This window comes from Schistocerca gregaria, chromosome 3 (genome assembly GCF_023897955.1).
Source record: "Schistocerca gregaria isolate iqSchGreg1 chromosome 3, iqSchGreg1.2, whole genome shotgun sequence".
Classification (NCBI taxonomy): Eukaryota; Metazoa; Arthropoda; class Insecta; order Orthoptera; family Acrididae; genus Schistocerca; species Schistocerca gregaria.
The window spans coordinates 249919706-249940137 of record NC_064922.1 but is presented as its reverse complement, the minus strand read 5'-3'; the positions used below and the strand labels follow the sequence as shown (position 1 = coordinate 249940137).

The 20432-nt window shown below is 42.8% G+C and overlaps 1 protein-coding gene and 1 pseudogene across 2 annotated transcripts in view; one reads left to right on the top strand and one right to left on the bottom strand.

Moving 5' to 3' along the window:
- LOC126353808 (uncharacterized) overlaps positions 1–20432 on the top strand; it is a 341733-nt gene that overhangs the window by 140757 nt on the left and 180544 nt on the right. The window lies entirely within an intron of this gene.
- LOC126357026 (5S ribosomal RNA) lies at positions 18699–18816 on the bottom strand (annotated as a pseudogene).

Sequence of the window (20432 nt, the reverse complement as noted above, 5' to 3'; positions counted from 1 at the left end):
TAGCTACTAGTTTCCCAGATAGGATCTAAAAAAAACTGCAGGCAGTTGAACAAGGCGAAAGAGAAAGGAAAGATTCCCCTGTAATAAAAATAAGACATACACTGACTTTCTAAATCTGTACGGAAATTTACTAGCATGGGAAAAAACTCTTTAACGAAGTAACTTTCCTGTGTTTCATTTCTATTTCATTTTCATTTCGGGTATTGTGACATTTTGGACGTGTAGCTATACTCGAGTAAAATGTTTAACGCCTTAACGAAACATACTGTGTGTTAAAAAAAAAGTGACACTACCAGAAGACAACTAGGGCATGAAATGAAAAAGCGTGGGGTGAGAGGGTATGTGACATTATTTCAGTTATTGCATAATGGAGTCAAATTAACAAAGATCATTGCAATATGAGCTTCCTTACCAGTATGACACTGCAGTCTCTCTGACCTGGATTCAGCTGGGAAGGATGTCAAACAGTTAAATACTTCCCTGAGGTAAGCTGATCCACGACTGTTGTAAATGGTTATTGACCATTGACCATGCCTGATTTGTAAAAAAAAAAAAAATCTGCGCATTTTAAAAGTTCAAATACAGCATTTGTACTGACATCTTGGGTTGTCGGGTGTTCTGCTGGATACCAGTGTCATACTTGCACGATATTTTGGTCACGTAGCGCGTAACCTTCATCAGGTGCGACCTGAGACTGCTCCTCGAGTGGACCTGGTCCAGTATTTATGCCTATGGCCTTCCCCCTCCACCAATGGCTGCTGGCGCTTCCTCTGTGGTCCGCGCCCATTCCCTGTGACCTGCTGGAGCGTTGCTGCTCTGTTTTTCGTCCGCTGCGGTTCTAGGTGTTCCCTCTGCAGTCCGCGCCCACCAAACCCGCTCCTGGTGGTTTCATCTGCGGTTTGGGGTACCAAGCGTTCCGCCTGCGGTCCGCGCCCGCTCACCACGACCTGTTGGAGCGTTGCCGCTCCGTTTTTTGTCCGCTGCAGCTCTGGATGTTCCCTCTGCGGTCCGCGCCCACCAGTCCCACTTCTGGGTGTTCCATCTTCGGTCTGGTGCACCTGGCAGTCCGATAGGGGCTCGTTTTCCATCTCCATGTCTCTGGTTCTTCCGTTTCTGTAGTGTTGCAGTGCCACCTAGACTGTGTGGTCTGCCTAAAATACACAAGGAGGGCGTGCCCCTACGTCCAATTGTCAGTAATATTGGGGCACCTACGTACACAACAGCCAGGTACTTGAAAGGTCTCCTGTATGTGGGGAAATGTATTCACCACATCCGCAATTCAGATGATTTCCTGCAACGCCTCAAGCAACTGCACATCACAGATTCGGACATCATGGCTAGTTTTGATGTGGTATCGCTGTTCACCAGGGTCCCACTGAAGGACTCACTAGAACTGATTGCAGAGAAATTTGACGGTGCTCTGTTGGACCTGTTCAGTCACACACTGACATCCACATACAGAAACCAATATTACGAGCAAACTGAAGGTGTAGCTATGGGCAGCCTACTGTCCCCTGTGGTTGCCAACATGTTTATGGAGAGTTTTGAGGAGAGGGCATTGGAGACAGCCACATTTAAACCCACATGCTATTTTAGGTATGTGGATGACACCTTTGTGATCTGGCCACATGGGATGGACAGGCTCGATGAGTTTCTTGAACATCTTAACTCATGCCACCCTAATATCAAGTTCACCATCGAACTGGAGAAGAATGGCCAGCTGCCATTTCTGGATGTACTAATCCAGAGGAAAGCAGATGGATCAACTGGCCATAGTGTGTACCGAAAACCAACACACACTGACTTATATCTGCAGGCCAGCAGCTGTCACCACCTTGCACAGAAGAATAGGGTTCTGAAGACATTGGTCCACAGAGCACCTGCCCTATCAGACCAAGAGAATCTACCTATAGAGATAGAACGTCTCAAAACAGTTTTCTCCAAGAATGGATACACGGACAGACAAATTGAGAGGGCACTCCATCCAGCCACTATACCAAAGGTTACTGAAGAAGACCAAGATGAAGCAAAGAAGGTGGCATATCTGCCCTACACTGGCTCTATTTCTGCCAGAATCAGTAGGATCCTCTGTAAACACAATATCAAGTGTGTTTTCTGTCCATCCAACAAGATCGGGGGACTACTGGGGAGTGTCAAAGACGACCTGGGAGTTACGAAAACCAGAGATTAACGAAATACCTTGTCAATGTGGCATGTTCTACATTGGGCAGATAACAAGAACTGTGGAGATCACGTGCAAAGAACATCATAGGCACACTAGATTAAGACAGGTGACTAAGTCAGTCATAGCTGAACACTGTCCAGAACTAGATCATGCCATGAAGTATGAGGATACCAAGATTCTAACACAAACACCCAGATTTTGGGACAGTGTTATAAGAGAATCGATAGAAATAAAAATGGCTGACGATCTTATGAACTGTGACACAGGGTACCAGCTAAGCAGAGCCTGGGATCCGGCTCTGGAATTGTTAAAGGAGCAACGGGGCCAGTTGCAACACTACACAAACAGAAGAACCAGAGACATGGAAATAGAAAACGAGCCCCTGTCGGACTGCTAGGCTCACCAGACCAAAGATAGAACACCCAGAAGTGGGACTGATGGGCGCGGACCGCAGAGGGAACATCCAGAGCTGCAGCGGACAAAAAACGGAGCGGCAATGCTCCAACAGGTCGTGGTGAGCGGGCGCGGACCGCAGGCGGAACGCTGGGTACCCCAGACCATAGATGAAACCCCCACGAGCGGGTCTGGTGGGCGCGGACCGCAGAGGGAACACCTAGAACCGCAGCGGACGGAAAACGGAGCAGCGACGCTCCAGCAGGTCGCAGGGAATGGGCGCGGACCACAGAGGAAGCGCCAGCGGCCGTTGGTGGAGGGGGAAGGCCATAGGCATAAATACTGGACCAGGTCCACTCGAGGAGCAGTCTCAGGTCGCACCTGATGGTTACGAGCTACATGACCAAAATATCGTGCAAGTATGACGCTGATATCTGGCAGAACACCCGACAACCCAACATGTCATTAGATCGCTGGGAAAGCCCATAGAGTTACAACATTTGTACTGGTAGAAAACGTAATTCTACTACCACATCTCAAAATATGTGATTCTAATTCTTTTTTGTCAGAGGTACCGGTATGGAGTACCAGTGTGTGCCTCCCCAAATTAAGCACTGCTCCTTGATATCACGGATTCCAGCACTGGGATGAGTTAATGTCCAAACTGGCTCCATACGTGTTCTATCAGGAACAGATCATGGAAGCTTGTTAGGCATGGGAGTATCTCTGAATCACGCAGACAGTTCTTAGAGACAAGTGGCATGAGTGGATGAGCATTTTCTTGTTGGAAAATGGCATCTTAATACTGTGGCACGAGAAGTAACACACAAGGACACAGGATGATAAACGTGATGTATCGTGAAATGTATTCACAGTTGCGGATATGTTCAACCATCAGCTGTATAACAGAAGGACGACAATGAACATTTGTGCCAGACTGGTATTCTAACCTAGATTTTCCACTTATCACAAGCGGTCACTTTTACCATTAGGCTATCCGAGCATGAGTGACGGCTAGGCCCAAACTTTTATATGTCGTCAAGCCTGTGCCCAGTCTGGACAAATTTTCATTGTCATTCCATTATACAAAAATGGCTCTGAGCACTATGGGACTTAACTTCTGAGGTCATCAGTCCCCTAGAACTCAGAACAACTGAAACCTAACTAACCCTAGGACGTCATACACATCCATGCCCGAGGTAAGATTCGAACCTGCGATCTTAGCGGTCGCGCGGTTCCAGGCTGTAGCGCCTAGAACTGCTCGGCCATCCCGGCCAGCATTCTATTATACAGCTGATGTTGTCCACATTCGCAGCTGTGATTACAGTTCATATATTTCATAACGGTTGTAGTCGCTGCAGTGCCTGTGCCTTTGGATATTACTGAATAGAAGAATCGTATTACGATGTTTTGCAGTGAAACAAATTATGAAGAACGAATACTTCTCTGCCATCTTCAGTTTCGGTGCCAGTATTGTCATTCAGCGATTGGTTATAATTATACTTCGATCCACTCTCTGACTTTGTGTATAAAACGTTAATAATTCACCCTGTATATCAGTTTCGGTCCATTACTCGTTAAGTCTGCAGTTTAAACATTAAACATAAGTCAAGGAACGCAGTATCAATCTGGGCGCCTTTGATACGTTTAAAATCCCCCAAGCGATGCAGATGACGCTGAAACATGAATTTTAATATAAGACACATGACGTCACAAATGTCGGGAAATACCCCAGAAATGGACGAGAAATGTTGAACACGTGACGTCACCCCTGATGACTTATCTTGCCGCACGAGCAGCGGTCGGTTGGGGCGTGAAGGGACGACTGAGCGAGGAAATGCTTGCATTCAAGTAAACGGTGCAAATTTCGATCACCTTTTGTGAATGTGATCTGTTGAAAACGAAGTAATAAAATAATTGTTCTCACTGTAAACAGGTAAACGAAGTTATTAATGTTGTTTTTCTTTCCTTTTTTTAGTTTACAGACATTTTTTAGTAAAGAAAACGTAGGTCATTTACGAGTAACGAAGCAATTCGAAAACTCCTACTCATTTAATTGGGACACAATAAGGTAGATTTTTGTTGTATTTTGCAATAAACCAGGGGAGACCGCGAGACCGGTAAACAAAATAACAAATCTTACCTCAATGTAAACACATAATTGTCTAACATAGTGGAAAAAAAATACAGCCTACCAGACGCAAGAATCAAACCCTGAACCCCATGTGGTAGTCACTCGCATGGGTCCCGTACCACATCAATGTGAATACTTGAATTAGATTGGGATGATAAGGTGTGACAGACCGATAGGCTCAAACTGCGGTAAGGTACATCATCTGGCGTCATCCATTTTTGGGATATTTCCCGACATTTACAATCCCATGCATCTTAAATCACCAGTCTAATTGTCATCTACGCCACTTGAGAGTTTTTAAACGTTAATAAGAATCACTCTGTATGTAAATGTCATTTCGGGAGTGCCCCAAGAAAGTGTGATACGGGCTGTTACTGTTTACAATATATATAATTGATCTAGTGGGTAACCCTTGGAAGGTCCACGAGGCTATTTGGACACCATGCTTTGACTATAGGAAAGTTACACTAGCAAAAGACTGTAGAGGAACGAAGAAAGATCTGCAGACGACAGATCACTGGTAAAGGGGCGGGTGGCTGATGCTGAACATAAATTAATGTAACATATTGCACACACAGAGGACAAGAGACCCCACCACTGTCCTATTACGCTGTTGGCAATAATACTCTGGAAACAGTAACAACACTAAAAAAAAAGTCTCGGAGTAATTGTCCAGAGCAACCTAAAATGGAATGACCACATAAAAGTGTTGGAAAAACAAATACCAGGCTGACATTCGCTGGAAAAATGTTAAGGAATTGCATTTTATTCACGGATGGAGTGGTTAACAAAATGCCTGTAAGACCGATTCTTGAGTATCGCTCATTAGTCTGGGACCTTTTCCAAACTTGATTAATATAAGAGAGAGAGAAGAGCCCAAGAAGATTGTCACATTTTGACACAGGATCGTGTGGCAAGTGTGAGAGCATTTCAGCGATGCTCGACAATGTCCAGTGGCAATTGCTGCAAGAGAGGCGTTGCTTATCTTGGAGAAGTTCACTGCTAAAATTCTCGGAGAGTATGTTCAATTAAAAATCGCCCACCATATTGCTTCCTACCACATACATCTCACGAAATGATTGCAATGAGAAAATCAGAGCTCATACAGATGTTTATCAACAGCCATTCTTCCCATGAATCATTCGCAAATGGATAGGTAAGGGACGGCGGGGCTTTGGTGGGGGGGGGGGGGGGGGGGGGGGGGGGGGAGATGACAGTGTTATTTGTGCTCTCTACGACACACTGAAACAGTTTGTGATGTATAGCTGTAGATGATAAGTGAAATACTGATAATGATTAATGCACACATCAATTGTTTATTCTGTAAATGCATGATGTCCTTAAAAGTATGTCCCAGTCACACTTTTTAATAATATCAGCTGCAGGTGTTGTATAGTGTTGATTCAAGGTAACAGTTAAAGAATAACTCATACAGTTTTAGGTAAGTGCATGCACAAGCAGTCAAGCAGTGCTTTGTTGTTTTCCCACTTGCAGTACAACATACCCAAAATGGCAGTTCCTGAATGTAGAGTGTTTTATGTTCTGCGGTTTGCTAAAAGTGAACCTGTAATATCAGTTAAATTGTGTTTCACTAAGGTGAACTGTGATCCTACATATGGAAAAAACTTGTGCAATATCAAAGAGACTCCCCAAAGTTAAATGTTTCCTGCAGTCTGGCCTGACATCAAGAGCACAGGCCATTCTTTTTTTTCTTCACTGAAGCTACCGTAACAGGAGTGGCTTATCTGAATATGTTCCAAGAATGGACCTGAATCCCCTTCCCATTGAAATCTCTTTGTATGAGAGGAGACCATGACCACTGGATTGGTCATAATGGTCAATAAGACAGAGCTCTTTTGTTCTGGTCTTCACAGTCACATGATCCTGCACCATGAGATCTGTTTCCTTTGGGGGTTTATAAAAGCTTATGTCTGCATTCCAACTTTACTTAATGATTTTCCACAGTTGAGATACAGAGCTGAAGACAGTATTGCTTCCATTGCTCTGAATTTGTTAACCAAATTGTGGGAAGAATTGGATTTTTAGGTTGGATGTGTACTGTATAATTAAAGGTGCACATATTACAGATTTGAAAGAAAAACTGGGTTAGTTTGCCTTCTGTTCGATGTACGATTTGTTGAAAAAATTGTCTGAACTAATTGTTACAATACACCATTCTAACTAAGGCATTCTTTTAGAGACACTATATATATTGTCAGAGTTGTGATATTTTACTGTAATCATAGTTCTTAAACATATACAAGAAGGTGGGAAGAAGAAGGAGAAGAATTGAAGTAGAAGATACAATATAGAATAAACATGTGGAATAAGATGTAGAAGAAGATAGAATACAGATAGAAGAAGACTGTTTTTATGAACAAAAGCATATGTGGCTTGTTAGAAGTGACAGTGATGGCAGCTTAGAACTGGGTGGAGGGAGAGAGTGTTCATGGGAAGAGACTAATAAACTACGACACTCTCCAGAACTGAACCCTGGATTTGCACCTGCTCACACCAGGTGACGCCATTGTGTCAAGCCTTTCGATTAGTTTCTGAACAAAACTGTTCACTTACATGTGTGTATTGCCGGATACACAGAGCTAACGTTGTTGATTGGTAGTTTGGCATCTAGTGCCACATTTAAACTTTTAATTCTCTATTCATGCAATACCACAAAAACATCAAATAATGTTTTTGGGGGAAGTAATTTTCAGTACAAAGGTTTAAGTAACCAAAGTATATAACCTTTTTCCCACTAATTTTGAAAATAGGTAATCAAAATCAATACCTTTAGCTACACCATTTTTGATTGACAAAATTTCCAAACTAGAGTGTCATGTTTGACTCAAAGTGGACCGTAAACAATTATTAAGCTCCTCCTACAAGATGCAGCCAAAACATACGAAGTTAAGAAAAATTTGAAAGCCAAAGTGAGTTTAGTACCACATTCAGAAAATTAATATTCAGCTATGAACTGTGAGAATCTTACAGATGTCTAACCAAGAGACTGTTCTTTTGGAAGTTTGGCAGCTTGCAGAGATCTTCTCATTCACGTATCTTAATATGAAAGATAATTGATCAGTATGTGAAATGCCCGCAGTAGAATCAAACTATTATAGAGAAATATTTGGCCTGTTTTATTTCACTTATGATAATTCTTTTTATTCATTCAGAAAGAAGCTCTATTATTTCATCACAGGTTGTTGAAGAAAGATAACTTGTATGTCCCTGCCCTGGATTTCCATATCGTTCAATATGCTCTGCGAGAAAAGGATCAAACTCAGCTATAAGTTCAAGAGATATCATAAATTGACCATTATATAATGAATGGAATCTTTCAACACATCCACATTGGGGAAGTCCACGACTTGTTAGCATCTTCACTGTTGCAAACACCCTTTTCAACACACTGCACCAGTACATTTTTTTCTGTCCTGAACATGACTCAAAATGGTTATTTATTATTCCAAGTGACTCTTTTCTTGTTAAGAGTTATAACTCAGAATTTTTGTGTTCAAGTGAATCCTCATGATGAGATAAAATATTAGAAATATTTTTCCAATCTGCAATACCATTAGTAGCAATCACAGCCTTACCTCCGAACAATTTACATGGTGCACAAAAAACAACAGTAGTATACTAGAAAATCACGCATAGTTGATTCACCATTTAAAAGTTTACGGTAAAATACATTTTTGTTCAAATATCTGGTTTTATTGCCTATTGATCTTCTTGAATTAGAAAAATCACCATTACAATTTTGATTAATGCCACGCTGTAAGAGAATGAATGTCAGTTGTTGATTCATTGATATACCATTCTGCAGGATCATCACTAACAAGGTTATTTCTTTTTTGTAATGTCTGACTCAACACTTAGTTTTTAATTTAAACTCAAAATCAGGAACAATTTACTTTTTTCATTTTTAACTTTTGTTTCGTCTGTATTTATGTCTTTTACAACAGCTGCAGTACCAGAAATATCATCCATACTACTTGAACTCGAAGTCGAACCAGCTACATTTTTTGCGAAAAATTTATCTACTCTGCAAGGCATTTTTAGAATATTGCCTTCTCGTTCTCGCCTTTGCCTTGATAATTTCTGAAATGCTGCCCCACTTAATTTTGCACATTTGCTTTTTTCACCGTTATCCATGTTAAGGCACTTACAAAATTGCCAACCAACAGTCAAATCTTCGACTATAGATTTATTTATGGTTGAAGGTCAAAACAAAAGAAAAAGATTGTAAGAGGAAAGAAAGAAAGATTGTATCCAGTTCCAATTGTATTACACTGCAATGAGCACAAAGCTTTTTACTTCAAACACGGCACATGAGCACAAAGATTTTTCCTTGAAATTTGGGGTGATGAACTGATCAACTCGCACTACTCGACATAACTGTGCTATGAAAGAATGATATGCAGAGTAATTTAATTTTTCACCTGTTCCTCTGTTCTCGGTGAACAATAGCACATCTGCCGGCTGGAATTTGTCTCTTAAAGAAAACGGGACAGTTCCTTTTTTGGCTCCTGTTTCCCGCGTCACCATAATTTTAGCTGGGATGCAGATATGTTTTGAATATTATTGACACTGTCTTTCTAATTTAAAAAGCATATAATTTTTGCAATTTCTTGCAGTGAGGCGTGCTGGATCAACTCTTATCCCAGTTATTCTTATAACATTTTAGCGGTTTCTGTAGGCAGAGAAGACAGACTACAAAGTTTAAGCAGTCTAGTTGGCAGTTGATGTGGTGTGTTGTCATTTGTGTGAATACTGCTGTCTACACACAGATGCCCCTTGTGTTCCAACATAAAATAAAAATAACCTTTCCTTGAAGAAAAAAAAAAACTTAGTTAAGAAGTTTACTATAAAATTTGCAATGCCACGTACTATTCAGTTGCACAGAGTGGGAACTTTGATATCTTGCATGCTGCAGCACAATAAATGAGACAAACAAAAGTTGGTTTCTTCTTCTTTTTTCACCAAAGAAAGTAAGTAAAATTTTTAATCTGTTGTGAAGTGTATTTCACACATTATAAGATATTCTGCTTATGTTCTCTTCATAAAACATGTGTGAAAATTCCCAGTATCAACATCTTTTGTTAAACTGGTGTCATTAAATCAAAGCTCAGATATTGAAGACCACAGAGCTTTCATCTTAATTACAGTAATGGAGAGCTGACTTGATACTCCATCTTAATTTCTACAAGGAATTTAAGTAGAGTCGGGTTTTACATACTGAGGCACACACATGTATTTTCACAGGGGAAATATGATTGGATGAAGTAGAAGCTGACAACATTCTCGGAATAACAACATTTTAAATATTGTATTGTAGACTGCCATCCTCACAGCTTACTTCAAAATATTTTGAACAATCATGAAACACATACCAGACAGAAACACAATGTTAAATTTCCATTCAGTCACCAAGTAAACTATGAATATTTCCAAGCTTGTATTGTCGCATTTCGTTCTTAAGGTGTATTTAAACTGCATGTTGTTTAACAATATTAAAAACTTTTGTCGATTGCAAGCTCAGTTACTTGAAAATGTTAATGGTTAAAATTAGTACAGAGCAAAAAATGCCGACCCTCTTAAGGTGCTGCCCCTAGGCCCATGCCACACACACCCGTCACCAGCACCTTCCGTGGGGGGAGCTATCTTGCCACCCATTTGGTACTGCCTGTAAGAATGCTAGAAATGTGGGAGTCAAACTTTTTTGTTTAAGAGCCAATATTGACATTGCAGGCTCATAGGAGCTGGGGAGGAAGAGAGTAATGTGGTCACTCATGCAGAAATTTAGTTTTCACAAACTATAATTGTTGATAGAAGTTTAACAATTACACATTTTAAGTCAGCATATTACGAGATATCACACCAAATATTTTGAAGTGAAAAAGAAAATAATATACTGAAACTCCATCCAGTTTTCTGAAGGCTTACGTAATTACCAATTTTCTGTACCTAGCCATACAGTGGCCAGAGACATCCCAACAGGGCGCCATGACGTTTTTCTGATTTCTGAGCACATGTTCAAGATATCATCAAGCCCTAGTACGTAGAATAATACCAGGTGGCTGCAGCAGGCGTTTTCAGTCAGACTTAAGTACAATGGAATAGAGGCAGTTTTAAATAATACATCTTAATTCAAAGTTGTCACAAAGAGATAGAATGGTAAATGATAGCTTTGTATGTAAAGAAAGGTTAGAAGCAGGTTTTATCTGTTGTATTATGCGTGTTTGTTGGAAGTGATTCTTATAGGGGTATAAGTCGAGACATTTCTTGGGGTGTAAGCCAAAAGATCATGTTTAAAGACTGACATTGTAAACAATTACTAGTCTCCATTCCAGTGAGGTAACAAGAATAATATAAGTGACTTATCTTAAACCACCCGACTAAAAACAAAAAAAAAAAAAGGATTTTATCGAGAAATAAGAGAGCATGATTCCTCTGTCAGTCACACTGACAGCAATGGGATGGACACAGGTGACAGAGTCATGGGGTAGCAATATGATCATATACAGGTGGTGTTAGTATCGAATACATGTGGTATAAAAGGACAGTGCATTGGTGGAGCTGTCATCTGTACGCAGCTGTTTCATGTGACTATTGCGACACAACGGGAATTAACAGACTTTGAATGTGGAATGGTAGTTGGAGCCAGACGCATGGGGTTTTCCATTGTGGAAACTGTTAGAGAATTGAGTATTCAAGGTTCCTCAGTGTCAGGAGAGTGCCGAGAATACCAAATTTCAGCTTTACTTCTGACCACAGACAACCCAGTGGCCAACGGCCTTCACTTAATGACCAAAAGTAGAGACATTTGCTTAGAGTCATCAGTGTTAACAAACAAGCAAGGCTGTGTGAAATTACTACAAAAGCAAAATAGAACGTACGATGAATGTACACTCGTGGAAATTGAAATAAGAACACCGTGAATTCATTGTCCCAGGAAGGGGAAACTTTATTGACACATTCCTGGGGTCAGATACATCACATGATCACACTGACAGAACCACAGGCACATAGACACAGGCAACAGGGCATGCACAATGTCGGCACTAGTACAGTGTATATCCACCTTTCGCAGCAATGCAGGCTGCTATTCTCCCATGGAGACGATCGTAGAAATGCTGGATGTAGTCCTGTGGAACGGCTTGCCATGCCATTTCCACCTGGCGCCTCAGTTGGACCAGCGTTCGTGCTGGACGTGCAGACCGCGTGAGACAACGCTTCATCCAGTCCCAAACATGCTCAATGGGGGACAGATCTTGAGATCTTGCTGGCCAGGGTAGTTGACTTACACCTTCTAGAGCACATTGGGTGACACGGGATACATGCGGACGCGCATTGTCCTGTTGGAACAGCAAGTTCCCTTGCCGGTCTAGGAATGGTAGAACGATGGGTTCGATGACGGTTTGGATGTACCGTGCACTATTCAGTGTCCCCTCAACGATCACCAGAGGTGTACGGCCAGTGTAGGAGATCGCTCCCCACACCATGATGCCGGGTGTTGGCCCTGTGTGCCTCGGTCGTATGCAGTCCTGAGTGTGGCGCTCACCTGCACGGCGCCAAAGACGCATACGACCATCATTGGCACCAAGGCAGAAGTGACTCTCATCGCTGAAGACGACACGTCTCCATTCGTCCCTCCATTCACGCCTGTCGCGACACCACTGGAGGCGGGCTGCATGATGTTGGGGCGTGAGCGGAAGACAGCCTAATGGTGTGCGGGACCGTAGCCCAGCTTCATGGAGACGGTTGCAAATGGTCCTCGCCGATACCCCATGAGCAACAGTGTCCCTAATTTGCTGGGAAGTGGCAGTGCGGTCCCCTACGGCACTGCGTAGGATCCTACGGTCTTGGCGTGCATCCGTGCGTCGCTGCGGTCCGGTCCCAGGTCGACGGGCACGTGCACCTTCCGCCGACCACTGGCGACAACATTGATGTACTGTGGAGACCTCACCCCCCACGTGTTGAGCAATTCGGCGGTACATCCACGCGGCCTCCCGCATGCCCACTATACGCAAAGTCCGTCAACTGCACATACGGTTCACGACACACTGTCGCGGCATGCTACCAGTGTTAAAGACTGCGATGGGGCTCTGTATGCCACAGCAAATTGGCTGACACTGACGGCGGCGGTGCACAAATGCTGCGCAGCTAGCGCCATTCAACGGCCAACACCGCGGTCCCAGCTGTGTCCGCTGTGCCGTGTGTGTGATCATTGCTTGTACAGCCCTCTCGCAGTGTCCGGAGCAAGTATGGTGGGTCTGACACACTGGTGTCAATGTGTTCTTTTTTCCATTTCCAGGAATGTATGAGGAAAGTGTGGTGAATTTTGGCATGTATCTGCTATGGCAGCAGATGATCGACCCAAGTGCCTTTGCTAACAGCACGTCATCACCTGCAGCACCTCTGCTGGGCTTGTGACGGTATCGGTTGTAAATATCGCTTTAGGGGGAACTAAAGTCACTAATTTTCCACAAATATAGTTTACTGAGAAAAAATAGTATTGTCATCAGCTCCGACAAACCAAACACAACTAATGCTCAAGCATGACTGACAGGTTGAAGGCCTTTGTTCAACAGCTGAGAATTTCATACTCAGTCGAATTTTCCACAAACTTATCTTTACAATGTCATTCTGCTGCACATGGAAACCAAGTTTCAAAAGAGTTTACGTTTAGTATGTGCACTATGATATAGACCTAAGAAAAATTAATACAGCCAATGATGTATCAAAGCTTGTGAACCTTGTTACGGCATCAAACCTTAGACACTATACCATCATCAGGGCTGCAGAGGCCAGGCAGTGTCTGTCGAGAAGGCAGCTGGTCAGCAGCAGCCAGCTACAATGTTGTGGAGTAGATATCCACCTGTAGCCCTGGCTCAATGTCAACTCGATCTGCTCAGTGGTGTCCAGGCTTAAATATGGTCACACAGCAGGCTGTCACAGGAACTATTTCAGGCCATGTGGGTCATGAATGCGAATAGGTCCAACCCCCCCCCCCCCCACCCCCCATGTGCGACCTGTGGTGGTGCTGCTAGGGCTGCCCAGAGTAACTGCTGCAAAAGCTGTTTTCTGCTGAAGAACAGTTGCATGACATGTAAACACCTCACAATGTTGTTGTGCCAGATGTTTTGCTGGCTGTACAGGTGGAACATCACCTCAGACTGGGGCAGATGATCGTCGTTCCAGACAGACAGTCTACAAAACCATCGAGAACATCGAATTTGCTACAACACCTGTAGACAAGAAAAACTGTATACCAGTCAAGTCTGTTGCTGCTCAAGCTTTGCTGTACGGACCTTCTGTTTTTTGTGGATGCCGTCTTAATTTTAGTTTAGATATTAATGATTCATTTGATCATGGTAACAGATGGACATTATCTGATGGTTCTGGGACATTGCCAGCAGGCAGCGAGGGGGGTTGAACAACGTCCATGGGAGTCAGTTCCTGGAATGTGGGCAGGACTCCAGGACTAGGCACTGGTAGCCCATGAGAGGACTGCCAGATGCCCCGTGGTGGTTGTGCAGAGCCTCCAAAATCTGGAACGGGCAGGCAAAAAGTCTTCTATATGAGGAATGGTGCTTGCATGGGGCTGTAATAGTTACATGCTTGAGGTAGACCATGGCAGTGGAGAGGGTGACCTCCAACATGGTCCAGCTGAGAAGTTCTATCACTGTCATTGGGAGCCATTTCTGATATCCCCAAAAACAAAACAAGGGCCTAAACAGGATTCCAGAGAGCATACCAAAGGTGAAGAGGTTTGTGGGATCATGGGGGAGAGACTGGTGGAGGAGCTATGGAGGATTTGGACCAGTTAGGCCATCCATGAAATTTCTCAGCTGTGGAGGGTCCATCCTGAGCCATGGAATGACCGGAGTCAAGGAATAATCTTAGGCTCTCGTCCAGGGGGTGATGGGTAAGCAGCTTTGCTAATTGTGTCTTAACCATGCAAATGAAACCTTCTGCCAGGATGTTGGAGGCTGGATGGAGAGGGGCAGTATGAAGTAACTGAATGCCATTCATTTCACAAAAGGAGCGAAATTCGATTGAGGTAAATTGAGGGCCACTGTCAGTGACCAAAGTTCAGTGACCAAATTGTGGTCAATGTCCAAATGGTATGATTGGAGAAGATACTGGACATGCAGGAGACATAGGGAACTCCACACCAGCCTCCACCACTATGAACCAAGTATGACCCAGGAATGGTCTGGCGAAATCTAGGTAGATGCGAGACCAAGGAGCTGAAGCATTTGGCCGAAATGGTGGGGCAGTGTAGCTTACTTCCTCAAGCAAATGGCACATGTGGCCACCAGGCAAATGACTGCTGTACAGCTACCCTGCCAGTGGACTTGCTGATGATCCAAACACTTGGAGAGCACTTACTCCCCTCCCTCCCTCCCTTCCTCCCTTCCTCCCTCCCTCCCTCCCTCCTCCCCCCCCCCCCCCCCTGTCCTGGCCCTTCATGGAGAAAGGCCAACACCCATTGCTGCACAGATGCCAGAACCACCACCAGTGTGTGGTGGTTCTCGTCCTGTAGAAGGGGGATACCACACAAAGTAGACAACCCATATCACCAGTGCCAGTAAGCTTGGACAGCTGGGTTTGTGTAGTTCATTGTCATTGTCATTGACTTTGGAGATGGGGTAGGAGTCAATCATGGACTGGGAGTTGATTGTGTTTGAGAAATCCCCACAGATACACAAGGCGCCATTTGGCTTCTCAACCAGGATGATAGGTGGTGCCCATTGACTATTCAAGACTGGGATAAGGAACCATTTGTCTTGCAAATGCTGGAGTTCAAGGCACAGTTTGTCACATAGGACGAAGGGCACATTATGCACTTTGAAAAATTTGGGGGCAGCAGAAGGAATCAGGGTGATATGGGCCTCAAAGCCTTTGGTGCCTGAGACAGGCAGCAAAAACATCAAACTAAAACAGATAAAAAAAAATCGTCCAGGTGACTAGACACACCAAGGGAATGGGCAGCAAGGATGGAATTGTGGATCTCAAGGCACAACATGCTGAACAGATCCATCCCCAATAAATTTACTGCCCCTGGACAGGCCACCATTAGGATTCATGTGTTGGAGTGAGCATAATACTGGATGGTAGCTGTGAACTGGCCTGAAAAACAGGAAATGCCATTAATGTACAACAGCATCTGGAAATCCATTTATCATAGGCTATAGCAACAAGCCCACAAACTGTACTTGACCTCGTCATAAGGAAGAGTGTGGGTTTCATCCTTCATGTTCAGTTGTTATGCCAGCTCATAGATCTCAAGTCTGACCCAAGTCAACAAGAATGTGCACCGCTGCTCATTACCAGAGATGCCATGAACCAAGAAGTGTTGCTCCATCCACACAATGTAGTTGGCCCACTGTTGAGTTAGTGGTCAAACAGAGGGAACGATGTAGCTGAAGTGCAGAATTTCTTCACCATGGTGTCTATGTAGGAGAGTCGATTAGAGATCTCTGGTGTAACTGCAGACAACATGGTCACCCTGTCCATCATTGCTTGAAAAGTCTGCTCTATGTGTTGCAGGGTGAGCAGTACCTGTTAAGTCATATCCATTTTCAGCCATTGAATACATGTGGTATTTTTTCGAGGAGGGCACTCATGAGTTTCCAACCAGCACTATTGGCATACATGAAAAGTGTAAACATACCTCTTTGTCACTAAAGAATCCGCCATAGACCAAACTAAAATCACTAATTTTCCACAAATATAGTTTCTGGAAAAAAGTAGTATGCTCAACTCCTCCAATAAACTAAACACAATTAACACTCAAAAATGACTGACTGGCTGAAGGGCTTTGTTCAAAAAATCAAAGTCTCATAATTGGTCAAATTTTCTGCAAACTAATCTTTACAAAGTTGTACTGCTACACACAGAAACCAAGTTCCAAAGGAGTTTACTTTTAGTACATTCGCAGTGGAAAAACATAATACCCTCAATGTTCTGCCAGAGTTTGTGAACCAGGTTGCAACATCCTACCACAGAGACTGGACTGTCACTGGAACTGCAGAGGCTAGGCAGTGTCTGTCAAGGAGACAGCTGGTTGGCACCAGGCAGCAGTGTCGCAATCGAGTTGATGTCTGTCTGTAGCTCTGGCTCAATGTGAATTCACTCTGCGCAGCATTTCATAGACCTAAATATGACCATATGGCAGGATATTGCAGGAACTGTTTTAGGTCGTGTGTGTTACAGATGCAAATAGGCCCCCCTGGTCTGTGACCCCTGGTGGCGCTCCTATGGCCACCAAGTGGAACTGCTGCAAAACTGTTTTCAGATGCGGAGCAGTTGCTTGGCATGTAGGCACGCAGTGATGTTGTTGTGCCAGTTGGGTTGCTGGCTGTACAGGCGGAATGCTGGACGGTCAGATGAGGCTTGATATCAGTTGGCAAGAGTAGATGGTAGGTTTCGAGTGTGGCATAGTTCCCATGAAGCCATGGACTTGGGTTGTCAGCAAGGCCCTGTGCAAATTGGTGGTGGCTCTATAATGTTTTGGGTTTTATTTACATGGGGTAAACTGGGTCCTCTGGTCCACTTGAATTGATCTCTAGCTGGAAATGATTATGTTCGGCTACTTGGAGCCCATTTACAATCATTCATGGACTTCATGTTCCCAAACAATGATATGCCATGTTACTGAACCACAGTAGTTCACAACAGGTTTGAAGAAAATTCTGGGCTCTCCAAGTGAGTGATTTGGCTACAGAGATCACCCAACGTGAATCCCATCGAACATTTATGGTACATAATTGAGAGGTGAGTTATGCACGAAATCCTGCACCAGCCACACTTTTGTAGTTATGGACAATTTTAGAGGCAACATGGCTCAATATTTCTGCAAGCGACTTCTGACAACTTGTTGACTCCATTCCACATCGAGTTATTGCTGTATTCCATGGAAAAGGAGGTCTAACACGATATTAGGAGGCATGCCATGAATTTTGTCACCTCAGTGTAAATTAGGACTAGTCTGACCATTTCTCAGCAGGAAGCACCGCTGTTCAGGGCAAAAGAGTATGCAGTCACCACTTTTCGCTGTCCTGATTGGTTTACCACACCTTCCTGAACTTATCATACTATTAATTTGAAACCTACATGAATTAGCATGTTATATTAATTAAAGTAATTGTAATATGAGGCACAATCATGAATGTTAACTAAATGTTTTAAATGTCATATTTCTTTTACTCATTGCATAGTATTATAAGGGGCAATCAAAATGATTCGCTGAAGGGCGTTGCTGCAACATATATATGCAATCCAGTGAGACTTCGATATGGGTATATATGCACTGGCTTGTGGGCAATGGTTTAGTGTGACATTTGAATGGAAACTTTTTGATCACAACTTATACAATAGCATTAATTTGTTTTCATATTAGTTGCTACAAACATGTACCACATTTGAAGATGATTGTCTCCATAATACACATTCACAAATCCATGTTACTCTGTTTGACATTTATACTTCAGCACATGATTAGTGCTAGTTGTGCAGGCTTGTGAGTTGTCAGCAGTGAAAGACAATAAAATACTCTACTTCTCACTTGTACTAACCCCATAGTGACCACAGTACATATGACTCTGGATCCAACATTAGCAGAAAACTTTGCTTAACTCATCAATGAGACGTAAAATTGAGCACATCTCAAAACATGACAGTCTCAAAAGTATTTTTGTTTGCTACTGAGAAAAAAGAAAAAACACTTAAGAAGCTCTTAGTTGACGTTTTGGAGTCTACTGTTATTTGCTAAAGCACTCTGGCTTCAGGCCACAAGTAGCCCATCGCAACCATCTGACCACCGCATCATCCTCAGCTGAGGATGCGGATGGGAGGGGCGTGGGGTCAGCACACCTCTCTCCGGGTCGTTATGATGGCTTTCTAGGACCGGAGCCACTAGTATTTGATCGAGTAGCTCCTCAATTGGCATCACGAGGCTGAGTGCACCCCGAAAGATGGCAACAGCACATGGCAGCCCTAATGGTCACCCATCCAAGTGCCGGCCACACCCGGCAGTGCTTAACTTCAGTGATCTGACAGGAACTGGTGTACCCACTGTGGCAAGGCCATTGCCTAGTTGCTAGAAGCACATTATAAAATACAGCTGAGAACTGCAGGCCACACACACACATAATTTGGACTGCATGTCCTATAAAGTAGAGCAAAGAAGAAATAAAAGTAATTTTTATCGTTTCATTTGTTCCTCTCATTCATATAGTAGAAACTGTATGTGAGAGAATATTATCCACCAACTTGCACAAACAATTAATTCTATGCAACAGTGTTGTGAATCCGAGAATTAAATGTGAGATCGTAACAAGCAAAATATGTACTCAGAATTTAGCTTCAGATGTTTATTAATACCCGTGGTAAAGGCGTGAAGTATTCATAACTGTAATCGCTTTTTAAAAAATTGTTAAAGGTAACATTATTGTTGTAACTATCATTGATACTGTCATTGTCTATACATGAGTCAGTATCAACAATTTCCCAAAATGAATCACAGTATGATATTTATCAGTCAGCCACACCATCCCATTGCTTCTTTCTTGAAGGTTTAGTGTTCCTTTCTTCTGGCTCATTTTTACACCACACACTTTGAATTTACTGTGAAGTTACTGTAACTCAGTCTTAAACTGGCAAACTTTCTTCAAATAATACTCAATATCAAAGAGTTCAATTTGCAGTAATTTGAAAAGAGCTGCTGACTTGCATAGTGTGCACAAAAAACATTAAGCAAGAAGTTGAAATTAATTTGCTTAAGTGCCAGGTAAAAGTCGTTGACACACACTGTCTCATGCATTATGTTCATCTTTCATAGACTTTGAGTTATAGTTCAGCACGAGCTCAGTTAATCTGCTGTTACATAACCATCTGATATTGGATACTGAAGGGAAACATCGTTTGATCAATTCATCCGAAGCACTGGTTCTTTTAGACGATCTAGAGAAAAAAAAGATTCAAAACCAGAAATTCGATGGAAAAATATTTTATTCGCAAATATGTGTTCAATGCACTGTTTCAGTACTAAATTCAGTTTATAAGCATAGCAATGTATGAAGAAAACTCAAGGGTATTTGCCTCTCTCAATTAAAAAATTAAATACCTTGGAAAGTTTGGCCACCAAGCTGTAAGTCTTTTCAGTTGACTCCACACTGGTTACTTGCTTGTCTTGAAGATGAAATGATGATGATAACACAATACCTCATCCCAAAGTGAAGAAAATCTCCTACCCAGCCAGGAATCCAACCCAGACTGACTGCATTGTAGTTAGATGTACTAACCACTCAGCTAAGAGGGCAGACACCTCTCACAACTTTTTGTGCCACATTGTGGTACTCAGTCATGATGGCACAGACACATCTACAAGTTTTCTACCACTATCAAATTCACTTATGCGGCCAAACATCGTTCCTCTCAGCTAGCAGCACTTCGATTTTCACTAACTTGAACAAACCCCAAAAATCTCTCATGGACTTCACCAGTGAATAATAATATCACAGAACAATTGAAAGTAGGAACTACTGTGTTATCCATAATAAACCCTACAACAAATGGCATTTCTTTTAGTTCTTTTGAAATTTCTGTACCAATGACTTCAGCAATGGAATCGATGCAGTCATTCTGCATATCATGTGAAATATCTTGAAAAACAATTGAAGTCTGCAAATGATTTGACAAACATTTGTG